Below are 9,693 nucleotides of genomic sequence, written 5' to 3'. Positions count from 1 at the left end.
GCTCAACAGGGAAGTGACAAGCAAAAAGCTAATCAAGTATACTGGAACAATCTTATAAAAATGCTTGTATACCAACCTAAGGATTTGAGCAATGCTGACCCTGCTTAAAACTTAGCTCCAGACTAATATTTAAGAAGATTTAGTAGACATATTTTGATTGCGCTTACCCAGCATCTGTCCCCTACTCTGCATTTTTTCTTCTAATAATTGCACTACAATTAGCCTTTGGAGATATGGTTCAGGAGGAGAAGATATCTCTGGATTTTTTATCCAAGGGTAGGCAAGTAAACTATACCTTTAAGCCAGAATATTTTACCCAGGTGGTGATAGTGATTGGTTGAAAGATGAATAAAAATAACTTAACGTTTTCCACTGAGAATTTGGCATATGGATCAGTGAACATAACTAAAAGCTAGAGAAAGGCTGAGTAGGGGCTGAATTCACCACTGTAAAATCCAGAATGAACTTGACATTTTTAGTATAAATTGAGTTTCTTTCATGTGCAACCAAACAAATAAATATTGATAAAAACATCATGTTAATACACATTTATGTTTTTAGATATATATTTTGTATAGATCACCATTACTCTGATATTAGTATGATAGATTTCTATGATTTAGAGAGCAGAGAAAAAGGACATCAAATAAAAACATTAGTGGGAAAGATAATGAGGGTCAAAATTGAAGTAGTGTTCCTGAGATTAGAGGATGAAGGCCTTGTCCATTGTGTTATTGTCTTCTGAATTCCAAGCTGCCAGATAAGATCCTAGCCATATATAGTACCCAAAATTTGCTGAATGAATGACCAGTGTATGAAATCATGATGGAGAAATTAACAAAAGCTATGAGTAATGGTGTATGGAAATGAGGAATTGAGTACAAGGCTTATATTTCTAGTGAAGACAACTGGGTATATGATAGTGTTATTATTTGAGAGGATAAAGAAAGTGCTTTTAAAAAGAATAGACCACAAGCTACTCAGGGAAAAACATGGATGCTAGGGCAGCATATTTTATAGTAACAAATAGAGTGGTTTAGGATATAGTTTAAAGCTACAGTTTATTACAAAAGATAAAAAAAATGATATATAGGTATAATGAACTTCTTTATGAAGAGAATGCTTATTAGTAATATTCTCATCTCAAAAATCTTCAGATGTCATTTTTAAAATGTATTTGATAAGTGCCTTCAATTGCCACACATATTTCTATGCATTGGTAGCAGTTGGTAGATAGTAGTGGCATTGTTCAAGCTAGAAAATGAGGATGAAAAGCTAATAAGGGTTGGGTGGACTAATGGAAAACAAAAATGCAAATTGTGTATTTGAGATCATTATTAACTTTTAGCTTTTAATTGATGTTAACATTTATGTTGTCTTTCTTTGCCATGTGCTTAGTGATTTAAAATAGTAGAATTCCATACAGACTCACTAAAATTTTTGTGACAATTTTAGCTATATCCCAAGGCAATCTCATTCATGGAATTTTGCCCAAAGTTTTAGTCTCACACAATATTTTTATATGAAGTTTTCTAATATTATATAATAAAGCTAATATTTCATATGAAGTTATCTAATGTTATCTAATAATTCATTTTACCACATTCCTTATATGTCTATTTGTTACATATCCAACAGTTTTATTTCCTGCACAACCATAGTTTCTTAAGTTAAAGAGATACGCTTTATTTCTCTTGACATCTTCCAGGGTTTCTAGAAATGTACATGGCAATTGAAGATACTCACCAAATACCTGTTTTTAAAATGACATATAGGAAGTAGAGCAAGATAATGGAGGGGAAATCTCCATTGAACATTTCCACCCATCCCCCGCAACAAGAACACCATTTTCATAACTATATACCCAAAAAAACACACCTTTATAGCTCCTGCAAGACTTGCCACAGTGGGCTAAAATGTTCCAGGGATCCAAATAAACTCAAAAGGCCATCTAGGCCACAAGGACTGCAACCTCTAGATGAGTTCTAGTGTGGAACTGGACCCAGAGACAGTGGACTAGGAGGATGTGACCCACTGAGACACCAGTCGGGGCAGCTAAGGGAGGGCTAGTCCCTCCCCTAGCCCCAGGCTGCACAATTTGTAGCTCCAAAGGAGACCACTTCCTTCTACCTAAGCAGCAAATGCAGAGGGTGGGGAACACTTCGTCTCATGTTTTTGATACCACCTCAGCCACAAGCAGATAGGACATTCAGAGTCCTGAGGACCCAATTCCAGTCCCTAGCTCCTGAACAACAATACTAACACATTATGGGCCAAAGGAAAGCTGCTACATTGAAGAAAAAAACACAATCCTAGCAGCATTCATCACCTGCTAACTAAAGATCTTTCCTCAGGCCATGAATAACCAGAAGCAGTACCTCCCCCTGGGTCCCAGAAGCAATACCCAGGTACTATTTTAACAGCTTTGGGTAAGAGTTTGAGACTTGCTAGCTTCAAGTCCCTTCTCAGTCACAAGGAGGTAGAGCATTAAGCAGGATCGTGGGTTTTCAGATTCTAAACATAGCTTTTGGATAACATTTCTAGACCTTTCCTGGGCCAGAGGGGAACCCAGTGCCCTGAAGGGTGAGTCCCAGGCCAGGCAGCATTCACCACAAGCTGATTAAAGAGGGCTTGGGCCTTAAGGGAACACTGGAAATCATCTGACAGTACTTCTCATGGGCCTGTTGTGTTAGTGGCCACAGAGTGAGGTTCCTCTGCCTTTGGTGAGGAAAGGGAAGAATGAGAAAAACTTTGCCTAGTGCTTTGAGTGCCAGTTCAGCTGTAATATAGTAGGACACCATGGTAGACTTCTAAGGTTTTTAAATCTAGTCTCTGGCTCCTGAAAGGCACCTCTGGACCTGCCTGGGCCTGGAAGAACTGACTACACTAAAATAAGGACACAGGCCTACCTGGCTTTGCCATCTGCTAATTGTAGAATCCCAGGGCCTTGAGCACACATAAACAGTAGCCAGGGAGTAGTTACAGCAGGGCTTCACTGAGACTCAATGTTGTGCTGACTTGAGGTCTGATCCAGTGAAGTCATACTGGTGGTAGCCGCAGGGCTCTTGTGTCTCTCCACCCCCAGGTTCAGATGGCTCAGAGAAAAGAGAGACTCCATTTCTTTGGGAGAAAGTAAAGGAAGAGAAGTTTTTGCCTGGTAATCCAGATAATTCTCCTGTATCTTGTCCAAGACTGTCAAGGTGATACCTCTATGAGTCTGCAAGAATGACAGAGTTACTTGGATTGGGTTGCCCCATAAAGCAGATACAGCTTAGACCACAAGACCCAAGTCTTTAATATGTGGAATATCCGGAAACCCTCCCCTAGAAAGATGAACACAAACAAGTCCAGACTGCAAAACTACTATAAATGCCTAATTCTTTAATGACAACACAGAGATGAACATCTACAACTATCAAGACAATCCAGGAAAACATGATTTCACTAAATGAACTAAATAAGGCACCAGGGAGAAATCCTGAAGAAACAGAAATATCTGGCCTTTCAGACAGAAAATGCAAAATAGCTTTCTTGGGGAACTCAAAGGAATTCAAGATAATACAAAGAGGAAATTCATAATTCTATCAGATAAATTTAACAAAGAGATTGAAATAATTAAAAAGAATCAAGCAGAAATTCTGAACCTAAAAAATGCAATAAGCCTACTGAAGAATTGATTGATCAGAGTAGTTCAATAATGAAATTAATCGAGTAGAAGTAATAATTAGTATGCTTGAAGGAAGGTTATATGAAAATACACAGTCAGAGGAGACAAAAGTCAAAAAAGTAAAAAGCAATGAAACATGCTTATGGAATCTAGAAAACAGCCTCAAACGGGCAAATATAATAGTTATTGGCCTTAAAGAGGAGGTAAAGAATGTAATAGGGGTAGAAAGTTTGTTCAAAGGGATAATTACAGAGACTTTTCCAAACCTAGAGAAAGATATCAATATCCGAGTACAAGAAGTACCAAACATTTAACTTAAAGGACACTACCTCAAGGCATTTAACAATCAGACTCCCAAAGGCCAAGGATAAAGAAAGAATCCTAAAACCAGCAAGAGAAAAGGGACAACATGCAATGGAGCTCCAATATGTCTGGCAACAGACTTTTCAGTGAAAACCTTCCAGGCCAAAAGAGAGTGGGATGATATACATAAAGTTCTGAAATAAAATAACTTTTATCCTATAGTAGTAGACCTCATAAAAATATTCTTCAAACTTGAAGAACTAGAGGCTTTCTCAGACAAACAGAAGCTAAGGGATTTCATTAATACCAGAACTGTCCTATAAAAAAATGCTAAAGGGCATACTTCAATCGAAAGAAAAAGATCTTAATGAAATATAAAATTTATGAAACTGAAAAATTTCTTTTTTATTCATTGAGCTATTCCAAGTATCTAGAATGTATATCAGTACACACTAAATAATATTTGTAGAATAAACCGGATATCATTTAGTTATTTTATTGTTGGTCTGAAGTTACTAAAATTGCTGCATTATCTACCTCGAGAGGGCACCATCTATGCTGTGGTTAATATGAAGAGCATTCCCTGGAGTTGTGCAGGGCATGGCTCTCAGGGTTCCTGCACCTGGGACAGGTGAGCTGGGATAATGCTCTGCCCTGCTGAGCATTACCCTGCTGAAACATTGTAAGCTCCATGAAAGTAGAAATGTGGAGCTGTTTTTTCCTCTACTATAGCCTAAACCTTGGAACCCTTTCTGAAACATAGTACGCATGTATTAAATGATTACTAAGTAAAAGAAATAAAATTAGAATTTAAACACTCCACTAAAAACAGTAGAAGTTTGCAATTCTTATGTGAAGATTAGCTGTTTTAACTATGTGACTAACTGCCATAAGCAGAGTGAAACGTGAGAAAAGTCACCTGTCTAATTTAAGTCAAATAATAGTGAAGATCAATACAGCACAAAATGAAAATTTATGGTTTTGTTAAAAGAGTGAAAAATCAAGAACATCCAGCTATAAATTTAATGTTTTTTTCCTCATTCACTGAAAGTGAATCAACTCTAGCAGTGTTGGGTGAAAGATTAAAGAAAAAGGGAATACAATTTATAAAATGCCTATTGCTGAGCAGGGCTAGAGATCAAAAGAGATTTCATGAGCTGAAGCCACAAGAAACAGAATAAAATAGATATCTATTGTATGGTAGGTCTTTGATATACTCTAGTGTTAGCCAAGGAAAGCTCCAGGTAAGACTTCTACTTTGATTTTGTCTCTCAACAGTAATAATAAACACAGTGAAGGCTTAGGTATGTGATATGGTTTGGCTGTGTTCCCACCCAAATCTCAACTTGAATTGTATCTCCCAGAATTCCCATCTATTGTGGGAGGGACCCTGGGGGAGGTAATTCCATCATGGGGCCAGTCTTTCCCAGGCCATTCTCACAATAGTGAATAAGACTCATGAGATCTGATGCGTTTATCAGGGGTTTCTCCTTTCGTTTCTTCCTCATTCTCCCTTGCTGCTGCCATGTAAGAAGTGCCTTTTGCCCTCTGCCATGATTCTGAGACCTCTCCAGTCATGTGGAAAGTCATGTAAGTCCAATTAAACTTTTTCTGCCCAGTCTTGGGTACGTCTTTATCAGCAGTGTGAATACAAACTCATACAGTACGACAAAGGAAAGTTTCTGGAAATGAAAAGGAATATACTATGCAATAGAAACCATAATACACATCACACACACACACACACACACACACACGCACACACAAAACCACTTGAACTTACCTAAATTTTGAATAAGAAGAGGGCTTTTAGATATATCTTCATGCTTATTTGTGATCAGGTTGCACATTCACGAACAGTTTGCAGTTAGTGAAGAAGAGTTATGTGGGCCTCAAGTTTCTGATTCTGCATCTAATTAGGTTCTAGGGAAAATAATTCTGGTTTTCAGCTTTTTATACCACAACACTACTGGGCAAAGGTTGATGTCACATAATATCATATTGAATTTTCAATGCGTGAACATCAGCCAATCACCCAGCCTCTTTTCAAGCTATTTTGAGTTCATGATCCTCTCGTAGCAAATGGCAATTTAAATTTCAAGAATTTTTATAGAAAAATTTGTAACATTCCCACATTAAGCAGAATGACTCCCCAGAAATGTTCATATCTTAATTCCTGGAACCTGTCAATAAGTTACATTATATGACAAAGGGACTTTCTAGAGGTAATTAAAGTTATGAACCTTAAAATAGAGACATTGTCTTGAATTAGCCTGGTAAGGCTAATGAGCGTTAAAAACTTTCTTCTACTAAGTAGAAATGATGCAGCAGAAAGCACAGAGAGGTTAGAAACATGCGAATAACAAACAAGCTCCTGCTTAGGAACAACATGATAAGGAATGGAAGTGTCTAACAGAGCTGAGGAAGGCTCCAGGCAGCCACACATTCAGGGAACAGGAACCTAAGTCCTACAATGCAAGAGGAAGAATGTTGCTAAGAATCTGAATGACTTTGAAAGTAAATTCTTTCTTAGAGCCTCCAGTTACATGCCTAGGCCAGCTGACATTTAGATACTGTCCTTGTGAGAAATAGCAAAATAAACAGTTAAGACTCCTGGATTTCTGAGATGTATTAATAAAACTGTGACAAAATAAATTTGTGTTGTTTTAAGTTGCTAATTTTTTGCAATTTATTATAAGACCAATAGTAAATTAATACAATCACCAAAATAATGAAGAGAAGAAAACCTCTTTTGCTTTAGTGAACAGACAGTGGTCACTGTCTGAGGAGCTTATCTTCTAGTTGGAATAGTGTCTTTATCACTTGTGCTACTGTAACAGAAAATCACAAAACTGCATAATCTATAAAGAATAGATATTTACTTCTCACAGTTCTAGAGGTTGGGAAGTACAAGATTAAGGCACCAACAGGTTTGGTGGTGGGTAAGGGTCCAATTTTCACTTCTAAGATGGTACCTGGTTGTTGCATCCTTTGGATGAGAGCCTGTTTCTCACTTGGCAGATGGGAAGAAGAGAGTGGGTCCCCTCCCACAAGCCCTTTTTATACTTGCATTAATTCATTCATGAGAGCTCTCATGACCTTCATTAGGCCCCACCTCCCAACACCATTGCAATGAGAATTAAATTTTAACCTATTAATTTTTACCTAGAAACATTTAAAGCATAGCAAATAGACTGAAAATAAATAATAAACAAACAAGTAAATTATACGTTATGATAGATGCTTTTAAAAATCAACAAATAAGGAACTTCTGGTATTAGGAAAGTAGAGTAAATATATTCTTCCCTATCTCCTCTCTAAGTAAAACTAAAAATCCAGAACAGTATATAGAAACAAACCTATGAGAACTGTATTATAAGCTACTTAAGTTTTAACTTTTGTCTCACTATCACAAAAGCCAGAATCACAGAAATATCAATGGCTTCAGACAAAAAAAAAAAAGCCTGATACCATCCTGCTCTCTCCAGTCAATGGAACAGGTAGGGGCAGAATAGCAAGACAGCATATTTTTGGTCATTAATCACCCTACTGCAGTAAAACACCATGGAAAAGCTGTGGCTTGACACACCATGACAACAGTGGAAATTGTATGGGGAGCCTGGACTTTTACATTTACCTGGGAATAATAAGGCATTCCTTCCACTTCCAACTAAACATGCCTAATGGAGGGTCAGGACTTTCATCACTGCCCAGTGTTAACAAGATTATTCCTTGCCCCCTATGATACTGGTGGAGGCCACATAGCATAACTTATATTGCATATTGAGCAGGCATTTCTAAATGAGGGGCCAGAATTTCTAATCTCACCTAGCAGTAACAACTAAGTACCTTGATACCTTCGTCACTACCTCAGGTATCAACCAAGGCCAAAAGAAGCAGCTGATCTTCTACCCCTGTTTGGTATTAGAGATAGAGTGCCCTCCCCTTCCTTTGCTAGGAGGAAACTGGCTAAAATAGGTTTAAATAAAATTTGGAGTCTACTTACATAATATCTAACATGTTCAGGTTTCAACTGAAACTCACTTGTCAAATCAAGAACCTGGAAAATTAATTACCAATGAATAAAAAAAGACAATAGATAACAAAACTGAGATGACAGAGATGAGAGGGTTAGTCAGCAAATATTTTAGAGAAGCCATAATAAAATGGTTCAACTAGCAATTGTAAATGTGTAGAATAAATGAAAAAATGGAAAGTCTCAGAAAAAAAACTTAAGCAAATAAATAAAAGATTGTAACTTAAAAACTGGTAGAAATGTTATAACAGAAAAAAGATGCAATAATAGCATTTTAAAAAGAAAGAAAAAACCTTAATGAACCTTATGCATTGGCTCAGGAGATTGAATTGGTTCTCCATCTCTCTACAAGACAATAGAAGGAGACCTATGTTAAAATAAGGATTCCTTCCTCAAAATCTTACACTCTAGCTCAAGTAACAAAATGAACACAATTAGAGTACAATACAAAGCAGTTGTTTTACTTAGGATAACACTAGATGCTGGAAGAGACAGACCTCTAAATTTCAATGGCTTAATGTAATAGAAGTTTATTGTTTTATTCATGTAAAGTGTCAGGATTATGCAATCCTAAGCAGCAGGAATTCTTTATCACGCATGTTTTAAAAACCCAGGTTTCTTCCTTGAAGTGGTTCTTTCATCTTCCAAAGATATGTTGCTTATCAGCAACAAGAGAGAAGGAAAAAGGGTGTGAAGACCACGCTTGGGAGAGTTCTAGGTACAGATGATTGGACCTAAAAATTAGCTATACTCCTTATAACCTTTATGGATTTTACCTAACTATTTAAATTTTCTGAATCTATTTTGTTTCTAAAGTTGATGCAATGACATCTAACTCTCAAAGATTATAGATAAAAAGGAGAATGTGGCTAAAGCCCCTAACAAGGGTTAAACACTTACTTAATAATTTTAATGAACACTTATTTCCCTTCTTTTCTAAAAATGGTTATTTACTAGATTGTGTAGACTATATATATATGTGTGTGTGTGTGTGTGTGTGTGTGTGTGTGTATAAAAACATACACACAAACAGACAAGTAGGTAACTTTCTGTATGTAGTATAATTTAGAGCTTTTTGTATGATTACTTAATAGCTTTCTAAAGCACTTTCAAATCCCTTGAATCTCAGAAGAGTAAAAAAGATAATAGGTGGTGTGTTCAGAACAAATATATTAAGTTAAAACATAAATTCTATTTTTAAGTCAAAAATAGTTGTTAGCATTTTTGCACAGTTCAACCTAATTGATCACATTATAATTGGGGATGGTTATAGAGAAAGAACCTGTACTAGTTTCAAGGGATGGATCAGAGCAAGATACACAACAGTTGAAAGGAAAAGCCTTTATACAGGTCAAAAATATTATCTGTTCACAGCAAAACCATTCCGAAAAAATAAATCAATTGTAGGTTGCTTGGTATTGCCAAAGATAAAAGCAAAAACTACACCTTCATTGCTCATCTAATATATTCAAACTTTATAAAAGGAAATGACTTGATACTTATCAGTAACTGCTTTAATTACTTTTATTCATTCTGGTTCACTTGTGAGCAGCTCTCAGGATACTTGATAGGACAGTATAAAGTCAATGAGCTCTTGTTCTTCATGAATAATTTTTTATTCTCTGAACAGCCATTTTATAAAGGAAGATCCATATGAGCACAGTGCTTAATTCCAATCAAGCTGTCC

Source organism: Callithrix jacchus, chromosome 10 (assembly GCF_049354715.1).
Source record: "Callithrix jacchus isolate 240 chromosome 10, calJac240_pri, whole genome shotgun sequence".
Lineage (NCBI taxonomy): Eukaryota > Metazoa > Chordata > Mammalia > Primates > Cebidae > Callithrix > Callithrix jacchus.
The sequence above is the reverse complement of the archived record's forward strand: the minus strand, read 5'-3'. Positions refer to the sequence as shown.